An 11,296-nucleotide genomic window follows, 5' to 3' on the forward strand; every position below is an offset into this window, starting at 1 on the left:
AAACTCACAACATTCTTGAATACTTGCAAAATTTCAAGATTTCAATGTCAACACACTATCAACCGGTTGACAATGTGTTGACATCGAAATCTTGAAATTTACAATGTGTTGACAATGAGTTAGGAGTTTGTATAATATTTAAAGTTTGAATTTAGTTACATCTCAAAAAGAAATCCTATAAAATATTGTAATTTTTCAATTCTCGCAAATAGGAACGACACAAAGTGGGAACTTTCTATGAATAGTTAGTCCATCACCTTCAACCATGTCCAAATCTTCCCCTTTCTCTCCGCCCAGTAATGCAAACTCGAATCCAAGCACCAAATTCGCCAGCAGAAGCTCTACAGCTCCTAGGGCGAATGCACCCCCAGGGCATCCCCTCCGGCCAGCGCCAAAGGGGAGGAACTGAAACTGCCCTTTGAAATCAATGCAAGTATTCAAGAATCTCTAGGGCATAAACTTCTCTGCATCTTCCCATAACAGCGGATCCCTCCCAATTGCCCACGCGTTCATAACCACCCGCGTCCTAGCTGCAATGTCGTAACCTAATAGCTTAACATCATGTGTTGATTCTCGTGGCACGAGTAGAGGGAGGGGAGGGTGCAGCCTTAAGGTTTCCTTGATCGTAGCTTTCAAATACTGGCATTTTTCTAAATCTGCTTCGGCTATGGCTGAATTGCAGCCTGCAATTCTTTTTAGCTCGGCTTTCAATTTCGCCATGACTTTCTTGTGTCGTATGAGCTCGGACAACATCCACTCCATTAGTGTGAACGTCGTATCACTTCCAGCCGCAAACATGTCCTGAAACAGATATCATTGTAATGTGATATAGTAATAGTATAATATTTTGGCTTCAAGAATAAATCATCAAAATCTCACTACAATTAAAAATCATCAAACCCTCCTTTTAGGCTTCACTAATGCATTACTCTACTTAGGGATGTCAATCGGGCCATCGGGTTTCGGGCCGGCCTACTCGGGTTGCGGGTCAATCGAGTGCGGGTTAATCGGATTGTAAAAGTTCAACCCTAACCCTAAAAGCTCGGGTTTCGGGCTAGTCCAGCGGGTTAATCGGTTGCTCCCGATAAGATTAACATGCGATCAATCCAATAAATAATGATTAAAATTAGTTATATTCATAAAATGTAAAATATTTAATTATGATAAATTTGAGATATATGGTCAAACTCAATCGTAAACATGATCAAATACTAATATTTGAGATATTTCGTGAAATTTTAATGCATGTTTTAGAAATTTAAATATTTTTTAAGTGGATTTGATGTTTTTAATTTATTTATTAATTATTATATTAATAAAAATTCAATATATAATTTATATATTTAATATAAAGTTGAAAGTTATTTTTTAGTTATCGATATTATAAAATTAATCAATGAAGTGTCGAATTAGGAGTAAAAATAGAATAATATAAATTTTATCGGGTTTTCGGACCATCTCATCGGGTTTTCGGGTCTAGCCCTAAGGGGTCGCGGGTTAATTGGGTGCGGGCTAATTCGGGTCAGCCCACGGGTTGCGGGCTACATTGACATCCCTAACTCTACTCCCTTTGTCCGCCATTGAATATCCCTTTTTTCCTTTTTCATCCACCGCCAATAAATGTCCAATTTCACTTTTACTATGTTTGGTAAGTAGACCTTACACTTCACTAATTCATTTCACTCACATTTTATTAATAGTCACTTTACTTTATAAGAGCATCCACAATAGTGTGGACATCCCAATAGCCTAGCACTAGGACATCCCTAAAACACCTTCTGCCACGTCAGTAGGACATCCCACTGCACTGCTACATCACTAGGACATCACACTGCACAATAATAGCCTAGCACTAGGACTAGCCGACGCCCTAGCCAATAAAACAAATTGAAAAATACGATTAATTCATTTTAATTGTTGATATTTATCAAATATATAAAAAATGAAGTGCAATGAGTTGTAAATATTGAGTATAAATAAAAAAATCGAGACGTCCGTGCAATAGCGGACAAGAGCACGGATGTCAGGTAGGATGACCGCCGAATACGACGGACGATCTCTTGTCTGTCCCGGACATCCGTCACCCGCTAGGCGGTTGCAATAGTGGACGTCCGCGACGGAAGAGCCACTAGGCGGTCGCTCGTCCACCGGGACGTCCGCTATTGCGGATGCTCTAAAGTCAAACAATTTCTTAAAACCCGTGCAGGTATATAAGTATTTAATCATGGACAAAGAAAGTATAAGACAAAAACCATGAACATCACCTATAGATAAAGCAATTTCTAATATTCATTCCAAAAAAACAGTAACTACATGTCTACACCAAGAAAAAACACAACAATTGCAATCTAATCTCTATTCAAGATATAGCAAAGCAAAAAAGCAAGAAATAAATGGAGCAACTCACCAATATGAGAGCTTTAATAGAGATATCATCAAGAACAAAGCCACCACTCCATTCCTCTGCACCTCAAGCAAAACATCCACAAAATCCTTCTCTCCTTCCCCTCTCCGACCAACATGCTCTCTCACCATAACCTCCAAAAACTCATCAATATCCCTAGCAACCCCCCTAACTCTCCCACTCACCCCATTCACAAACTTGATCCACCAAAGCCAAGGCACAAACTCCCCCACATCAAAACTCCCCAACAAAACACCCAATTCTTCCAGAACCTTCTTGAACTTCCCACCATCACCATACTTACTCCCCAAAGCCACTCTGCAAATCACATCATTAGCAAAATCAGCAAACACCCCACTCAAATTAACCACCGATTTCGCCTCCCTAATCCTCTCCATCACCAAAAACACCTCCTCTTCCCTCACACCCCTAAAAGACTGCACCTTTTTGCTGCTCAAGAGGTGATTGACGCAAATGCCCTTCATCTGCCTCCAATAATCGCCATAGGAGGAAAAGGCGATGTCTTTGCAATCGTAAATCGCGTTTGCTACGGATGAATTGGGCCTATTTGAGAAGATTTGGTCGTGGGTTTTCAATATATCTCTGGCTGCGTCAGCTGAAGACGCGATGAGAAGGGGCACCTAGCCGAGATGGAGCAGCATCAGGGGGCCGTGTTTTCGGGCCAAAGATGAGATTTTTTTATGCGAGCTCGGCCCGATTTGGTGCAGATTCCCGATTATTGGGAGCTTTGGGGGAGATGGGGGGAGATTTTTCAAGGGTTTTGGAGGGGTGATGAGCCATTTTTTAATCAAGAAAATGATTAAGAGAAATAGGGGGAGAAGAACAACCTCAGAGAGCATGATTTTTTCTGCTTTTCTTTACTTTATTTTTCTGGAATTGTGTTTGGTGAATTTGAATCACATTCCCGTTGGATTATAAGTGACGTTAAAATTTGTAATTGTAAAAGAAAATGTGATTTGTGGATTATGTTTTGGAGGGAGAAAAGGAGATGGCATCTATAGAGAAAGTGAGGTACCAGCTTTTCAACGAATAACTTTATTTTTACTTCCTAAGGTGTATGATTGTTTGGTGATTTACGTAGCAAACTTTCAATTTGGCATAAAAAAAAGTTACAATTCGGGTTTTCTTTTTCAGTTATGTTGACATCTATAATTTGAATTTTGTTTGTAATTACATGATGCTATTGGGTTTAAATAAATTTAAGTACTTATAGTAAGATGGTTATTGATAAGTCGGGATGCATGCTATAGAGATCGAGCGGAGAGGAGAATGGATTGCTAAGAGACAGCCAACTATTGAAGAGGAGCAGAATTGTCACTTCAGACTCCTAGAGGAAGGAAAACCTAAGCAAGTCACCATATAAATAGAAGGCCAAATGCAAAAGGAAGATATACTTGGAGACTAGCTTCATTCACTCTCATTCCTCGCTCTTGGTCTAGTTTTCACTTGAAGCTCCGGCCACCTGCCGGAAAAGGGAGTCCGCCGTCCGTTCCAACTAGTTTGTTACTGCAGTTCAGAATTTTAGCCGTTCTACTGCTCCGAGGAGCTCAAACAATCTTTATTTTCGTTGTTTCCATGAATACTTAAGTTTTACTCCCTTCGTCCTACTTTAGGAGTCCCGGTCACTTTTGCACACTCATTTTGTAAAAATCATACTAAATAGTTAAAGTGGAGATATGATAAAGTAAGAAAAAGAATAATGTAGAGGAGACTATTCTATACGTTATTCTCTCTCTTACTTTACTATTTCTCCACTTTAACTATTTATTACTCCATCCGTCCCACAAGAATATGCACTATTTCCTTTTTAGTCCGTCCCACAAGAATATGCAATTTCCAATTTTGGAAACTCTTTTACTCTAATAAGGTGGAACCCATTCTCCACTAACAATATTTTAATTACTTTTTCTCGCTACCTCTTTCTTATTTTCCCGATTTTTTTTATTTTTTATTTTTAACACGATCTTTGTGGGCGGGGGTTTAGGCAGACCTCCAACCCGTAAATAATATCAAAATAAAATGTTCTAACAACATGATGATAGCCCAAAAGTGACTAGAATCTAAACAAGAACATGAAGAAGCCAAATAGAGGTCCCACAAGTCGAGATCCTCCGTACTATCAAGTGGAAAAAAAGCTGACTATATACATACTAGGGAGAAATGCAAAATTATCAAAACCAACCACCAAAGAAGTTGGATCAACCCACATCTCTACGTCAGAAACGGAAGTTAGGATATCCCAGCTAGTCCATCCTAACTAGTGCCTTCAGATACCGAGGCACAGAGATTGGATCATAGTAAGTAAGGGCCGTGCCGAACTCAAAGTGCATATTCTTTGGGGACGGAGGGAGTATGATTTTCATAAAACGAGTGTGCAAAAGTAACTGGGACTCCTAAAGTGGGACGGAGGCAGTAGTACTTATTTGTCTAGCATTTGAACTAATCTTAGTTGATTTGGTTTGAAACGACTTTGGTTTATGATCGTCATGAAAATGAAGACTATTTTGGTTTTATTCTGTGTTCCCAGTTTACTTATGATTTCTTTCCGCCTAGTTAGATAGATCTATTAGTTTTACGTTGTTTTTTGTTTTTTACGTGCTCGAATCTGTCTAGTTAAGTTATATCTAGCATTTCTTCAAGTTTCTCCAAGATTCAATCGGTCATTTCTTCTAAAGATGCATGGATCTGTGTTCTGTTTCATTTCTGCCACCTTGCATGTTAGTCAGTTTGGTGTTTGTGGCTTTCTGCATGATTTGGTTGCCGTAGTGGAATTTTATAGTTTAGATCTAGATTTCGCGACTTGATTTTGTGTTAGATCTGAGTTGTTTGAGTTTGATTCCGAGCATTCATTAATAGAGTTTTAATCTACTAATCATTTTCTTTGCTTGGTGAAGAAGAAAATGTCACAATCTAAGTTGAGACCACTTCGTAGCTTTATGCTTTTGTTCTTCCACCTTTTCAGCTTTTCTACAGGCTTAGGTAGTTAGTTAGCTAGCACTGCATGTTATTCCTTTTACTTTTGTCAATCCATTTATAGCAAAGTTTCACTTTTCACATGCACATTAGAAGTCCATTTCACCATTTACGTGCACATTAACAGTATAAATCATTCAGTATCTTACTAGTCAGGATAGGTGTAGGTCTTTTGTTATTTCTCCACTAGCTTAAACTCCAGCTCCCAAGGTGTGGTAGTAAACCAACCTTCCACAATGTCATGACAAGTGTATAACGCCTATATCCATCCATGTGGGATCGATTCTTTACACAATTATACTAGCCAGTAGAGTGGGTTGAGGTTTTAATAGGAGAAGTTAGATACGGGCCCAACGATACAACTAGGTTAGGTACCCTACTAGCTAGGTGGGAGCATTCACTAGGAATCTGGTCAATAGTCGACTTAGCACCTAATCAGTTATTATTTCAATGTTTGTTGTTAACTTACCTAGAGTCAATCCAGCTTACAAATTGACAAATTACCAATTATTCTCATATAAAAAAATACGGATTTTTTTTTATGTATCTTGATTTTTATACAGTGTGACATCATATCAATGATTTGGTAAGACAACAGTGTGAGTTTTTATGTACCACAATATTATAAAAATTCGGTGTAACTGTAAAATATTATTAGTATAAAATACCAGTAAATAATTCTTATTCTTGAAGCTAGAGAATTATGTCGTTCACCAATCTCGCTTCCTATGCTCTGCATCATGTCGACCACTGGCGGAGGGAATTCAGGACAATGGGACGGGGGTACCCCAATTTTTTTTACTACTAGTATTATATATATAATTTATTAGTAATGTATTTTATAAAAATTTCCAAAAGATAGCTATGAATGTTGAAGGAATAGATTCATCTAAATCTAAGGAAATATATCAGAATATAAGATTTGAGATAAAATTTAAATTAAAAAATTAAACCCTAATTAAAATCTATAAAAAACCTCCTTCCGTCAATTGCCAGACCAAGTCTCTAGTCCACAATCCTCCACCTTCCCTTCCCATCCGGTGATCAGCAGCCTGCAGGAGCAGAGTCGTGCTCGGCGCTCCGTCAACTGCAAAACATTCAATCCAGCCATCCAGCCTCAGTCAGAGCCTCTAGCTTTATTTCTTGATTTCTATGAGTATTAAAAGCTTTATTGCAGTGCTGCTAATCTGCTATGTTGTTAAAACTTTAATTTAATGTTCGTTTAATTTATCATTCTAGTTATAGTTGCACCTAGAGATGCCCACGGCTCGTAAACCGGCGGTTCAGGTTTTTAGAAAGGCGGAACTGGAACCGAACCGTGAGGCTATTTCACGGTTCCGGTTCTGAACCGCCGGTTTTCGAACGATTTTAACGGAAAATTTGAAATGTAATTTGAAATTTTGACTTATACAATAAATTGGAACAAAACAATGGATAATTTAAATTGAAATAAGACGAATAAGGTGAAAATCATATCAATTTTATTGAATTTGAGTTGTAACGAACAACGATACATTACAATTTACAATACATATACAACATACAACAATGTAATATAATTTACAAGTGTCGTCGGAACATAAATAAAAAAACATGAAATGGGGGGGGGAAGGAAAAAATTGAAAAGGGCTTGAGCTCAACTTAAACTTTGAAAGTTAAACTTTTCCAATTTAAGTTGAGTTGCCTACGTATCCACAATTTTATTGAGGAATCAAAGCTCACGTAGTTCTCTTACCTTGCTTACCTTTTTGGTCGGCGAGTGCTAGCCATTCACCGCCCTCCCCCCGTCAATGGTCGTCATTGGTATTGTTGAGCGCCCTCGCTTCCGACCTCGTCATCGCCATCGGTGGAAAAGTCTTCACCATAACTATCTACACGGAAGTCAAAATCCGGCTCGTGTGCTCTCATGTCCGCATTTGCCCAATCATCAAGTAACATAGTGACTTCTATGTTTTTTGAAGAGATTGCTCCTTTTGTCGTCTAGGACACAACCGCCGACACTGAAAGCTTGCTCAACGACGACGGTGGAAGCGGGAACGGCGAAAATCTCCTTAGCCATTATCGAGAGTATCGGAAACTCTTTGTCATGTGTTCCCCGCCAATTAAGGACGTCAATTTGTTGAGTAGGAGGACCTGCATCTTGAAAAATAGAGTGCGATTACAAATATATATCTAACTCACAAGTAGCTCTAGTCCTATTGGTTGTAGCACTGTATAGATCTTGCAATTGTGATACTACGTCTGGATCAATCATGACATTGCTATAGTTCCCGCCACCAAAATCAAATGTAGAAGGACTAGGAGGAGCACGTACCTGGTGAGTAGTGTTATACCGCATTTCATATTCCGCGTAGAGAGCACGAAGTGCACTATCTAACCTTAGTTTGATTTCATCAACATTCGGAAGACTTAGTTCGAAGCATTCTCCTCTTGTCAAGCCCATTTTGCGAAGTTGAGATAAATCCAAATCGTGCAAACAATCATAGTACATGTCTAAAATTTTATGAACACCATGCAACTTCCACTTTGGATCCAAGCATTTTACAATAAAAAACACATTTGGAATACGCGCAAAATATTTTAACCATTTTTCAACCATATAAAACAAAATAGCCTTCAACTCTATGAATTGAGTATTTTTCACACATGTCTTAAAACCAATTGCCACATACATGCAATGCTCCAAAACACGCACAGAAGTAGGATAATAAACACCGAATAACTCAACAATGGTATTTTTTAAAGCTTGGACTAATCGAAACAAATCCATGCCGTGGTCCCAACAAGATGGTATCAAAAGCAAATCAGAAGGAACATGCGAGCAAGTTCTAAAAAAATCACATAAATATTCAATGTGGTTCAAGGTTTACTCCAACATATCGTACGTCGAGTTTCAACGAGTTGAAACATCCAAACGAAAATTGGTGTACCTGCACTGCTTGCTATGACAATGTTTCTTCCAAGCTCTACCAATAGGAGTTTTGTTATTAATTAACTTAACAGCAGTTCTAATAGGATCAACATACTTTTGCCACAAATCGATCGCATCTTGAACACACAAATTCAAAATATGGGCAATACATCGCACACGAAAATATTTGCCATCAATAACAGGAGAACATGCACTGACGAGTTCATCTATACTAGCAGTGTTAGCGCTTGCATTATCAAAACCAACGAAAAATTTTTATTGATCAATTGAAATTCATTCAAAACTTGAATGATCAATTGAGCAATTGCTTGTGTAGTGTGTGGTGCGGGAAATTCCCGAAATGCAATCAAACGTTTGTTTAAAGTCCAACTGTGATCAACGAAATGCACAGTGATGCCCATATATGAATTTTTGCAAAAATAATTAGTCCACACATCAGAGCAAATTGAAATTTTATGACCCAAGTTAACAATAAAAGTACCTAATTGCGCCTTCTTTTCCATGCATTGTCTAACAACAGCTCGAGTAATAGAAGTTCGACTCAATTTTCTTGCAGCGGCATTATAAACTTATTGCATACTCGACTCAAACGCATCGTTATCAAAAGCATTGAACGGAAAATGTTTCATCACGGAAAATCTAGACATCACATTGAGAGCATTTTTGTGATCATATTTTAAAAGAGTATTGCTACACATACCTGATGTTTGGGATGAACCCGTCCTACTCCCGGTCCCGACTCCATGTTGTAAGGTAAGTTGAGTTTGGGTTGGAGCGATACCAAACTCGACCGGATGCGCTTTCTCCATGTGACGGGTAAATGTACCATATCCTCCACCTCAGAATGTGTATACGTTTTCGCAATAGTTGCAATACACATTATAAGTGTCCGGATCGGTACTATCTCGTACCTTCTTGAAATGTTTCACCATGATGGTTGAGGTTAAAGACCTTTCAATTGGTTTAGGAGGCTGATGATGGTGTCCACGACCATGACCACGACGACTCCTTGGTGGTGGTGGGGGTGGCATTTCTTGAACCTCTTCCGCCTCTTCCTCCTCCTCCTCCTCCTCCTCCTCCTCCTCGTCATCATCATCATCATCGTCAGCAAGATTCACAGGGGTTGGAATTTGTTGAGAATAGGCACCGGGACCGGGAGCACCACTACCGATACTAACATAAGCATCGCCGCCACCACCATATCCATGTCCACCTTGGGACTGAGAGCGAGAGAGAGCAATAGCATTGGCCATATCTTGCTCTTCTCGAATCTACAAAATAATATTTGTATTGTAAATATCAAATAGAATTATGAACAATAATGTAATGTAATTCATAATTAATAATATTAGTAGATAATAATTATTAACCTGTCACACATCCATGTTCCTTTGAGAAATCTCATCAACAACGGATTTTCGACTTGGCCTCTTGGACATTCCCTTTCCCTTATCAACACGACCTTCTCAGGATGAAGACATCTTGATAGTAACAAATTATATAGTAGAAATATGGAATAATATATATTTTTTTTGTTTTAGCAATTGAGAAAGACAACTTATAGAAATAGAACTACGGAACAAGTATAAGTGTATAAGTATATAAATGCGTAATAATTCAAATGTAAGCACAATAGCACAAATGAGAAATAAGAGACAAAGAGAGAGAATTGAGATATAGAAGAGAGAAACTCTTGTTAACACAAGAATGGTGTGAATGTAAGTGAGGATAGAAGGGGGTATTTATAGATAAATATGTGGGGAAAATGGATTAATTTGAATTCAAAAAATTTGAAAATCCGACGAAACCGGCAGTTTTGTGTAAAACGGCCGGAACCGCCGGGTGGTTTGGTCAACAAAAACCGCCTGACGACCTGCAACGTGTTAGCCTCGTGTTCCGCACCAGAACAGGAAAATCACCAGTTTCACGGTTAACCGCAGAAACCGGCGGTTAACCGCCAGTTCCGGCCAAAAAACCACCGGTTCCGGTCAACAAAACCGCCTGACGCATCGGATGCCTCGCTGGAAAAAACCGCCGGTTCCGGTTTGAAAAATCTTGAATTGGAACCGGACAGCGGTTCCAAATACGACGGTTCTGGTTCGAAAAAATTGTCCCGATTCTGGTTCGGCGGTTAACCGCTGGAATCGGAAACCGTGGGCATGTCTAGTTGTAGCCGTAGACTTGTAGTTGGGAATTGTGAAAGCATGAGTTTTATACTTTTATATAGTTTGAGTTATCTATAAGCTGCAAAATACCCAATCTAGCTAGATATAAGTTTGTATATTTTTAATATTTTTGCAGAATGATATTTATATGACTAATATAAAGTACTTAGTATATTATTTTTAGTTTTAAAAAAACTCCATATTTATAAATTTAACCTCCTCGTTATATTCATATTTATAGTATTATATATTGCTAATTAACAAAACATGGATACTTGTATTTCAAATGTATAATTTAGTACTATAAACTAATTTTTTTTATTTAATATGAAGTTTTCTGATAAAAAAAATAAAGACAAAGATTTTATTTAAAAATATAGAATAACTGAAATAACATAACAAAGAAAACAAAAATGATTAGTCACATTTTGAAATTTTAAGTGTAATTATTTTTCCCATCCCCAAATTGAAAATCATGGATACGCCACTGATGTCGACCTATTCATTAGAGTATGTATGTCGTCGACTATCCTCAGGCCACCATAGGTGCCGCCAGCCACCCTTCACCTCTTCAGGTAAACCTTTATTTGTGAAATCACTACCATTCACGTCTGCATTTTTTCATAATTTAATTACTAATTTTTTGTTGACCGACTAAGTTATGCCTTATTCTCAATGTTAGATAAATGTATAGCATACATTGCTGATAGGGTCGTACTACAATTAAAAATATTATCAATATACCTAACAAATGTTAGATTTTTGAAATTATATAGTAGTACTACTATTGTGTGTTTATTT

General features: G+C 38.0%; 1 pseudogene; it reads right to left on the bottom strand.

Moving 5' to 3' along the window:
* Positions 1–108: 108 nt before the first annotated feature.
* On the bottom strand, positions 109–3,430 carry LOC121762012 (annotated as a pseudogene).
* Positions 3,431–11,296: the final 7,866 nt, after the last annotated feature.

This window comes from Salvia splendens, chromosome 2, assembly GCF_004379255.2.
Source record: "Salvia splendens isolate huo1 chromosome 2, SspV2, whole genome shotgun sequence".
NCBI classification, from domain to species: domain Eukaryota; kingdom Viridiplantae; phylum Streptophyta; class Magnoliopsida; order Lamiales; family Lamiaceae; genus Salvia; species Salvia splendens.